The sequence below is a fragment of the Salvelinus sp. IW2-2015 genome, linkage group LG19 (genome assembly GCF_002910315.2).
Source record: "Salvelinus sp. IW2-2015 linkage group LG19, ASM291031v2, whole genome shotgun sequence".
NCBI lineage: Eukaryota > Metazoa > Chordata > Actinopteri > Salmoniformes > Salmonidae > Salvelinus > Salvelinus sp. IW2-2015.
In genome coordinates, this window is record NC_036859.1 from 29,621,275 (window position 1) to 29,622,393 (window position 1,119).

A 1,119-nucleotide genomic window follows, 5' to 3' on the forward strand; every position below is an offset into this window, starting at 1 on the left:
GTGCTTGACAAGTAGGAGCGAAGAAAATGTCCCTTGACCAGTGTTGCCGTTCATGCTTGTATCAAGGTGACATCTAGCTGAGTAATTTTTTGTGTAGGCTACTACTATTCTTGAAATAAAACCATGGGAGAGAAAAAAAAATGGCCACATACCACCGGCGACACCGTGACTACAGCTGCCCAGAATGAAGCACTTCACATCAGCAAGCAAGCACCTCGATACAGCACCGGTGCATTAGTTATTCGTACCAACTTGCCTTCTCATCGAAATAAAATCATTGGAGGGGAAAAACTGTCAAAATAAAATAATTGGAGGGAAAACATTTGCCACCACCAGTGACCCCGTGAATTCAGCTGTCCAGAAGGAAGCACTTCACATCGGCAAGCACCTCTATACCACACTGGTGCATTAGTCATTCTCACCAATTTGGCTTCTCGTTGTGCTCCCGGAGAGCAGCGGCGTTAGCCAATTGACATGTCACTATGACGTCCATATGATTAGGATATTAGCTAGCTGTCATCACAGATGAATGGGGAAACCCTAGAGATCCTATTAAATTACTAGAGGGGAGGGGGTGGGCTATGTTATAATCCTCTTCAAAATTCCAGAATGAGGCTAAATCGCAGCCATATTGGTCAGGTCAGGGGGAAATCCAAAACCAGTCTAMGGGTGAATTCATAATTGCCTACAGTGTGTCAGAGTGCGCTCTGGGTCGTTCATAAATTCCAAAGCGAAACGCGTTCTGGGAGAAGGGTTGAGCAAAGCGTTCTGAATTTACAATGGCAGCCAAGAAACCAAGTTAAGACATGACTGAGAGAACACCTCACTCTGACCATTTTACTCGCCCTAGCAGAGTTCGTTAGGCTGTTTTCATGTTGTGCTGCTGGCAACAATTTAATTACGTTTCTTTACTGATGTTTACTGCCACCATTCATATTCAATGGGTGTTAAACGTTGGTAAATTCCGTTATCCTGTGATTTGGAACACCCTCTGACAAGACTGAAATCAGAGTAGATAGCCAGAGTTCATTTACGAACGTACCCGAAAACGTCCAAACTCTCGCGGTACTTCAATGGTAAAGCTCCTCCGTAGCTTTATACCATGTAGTCACAACATCC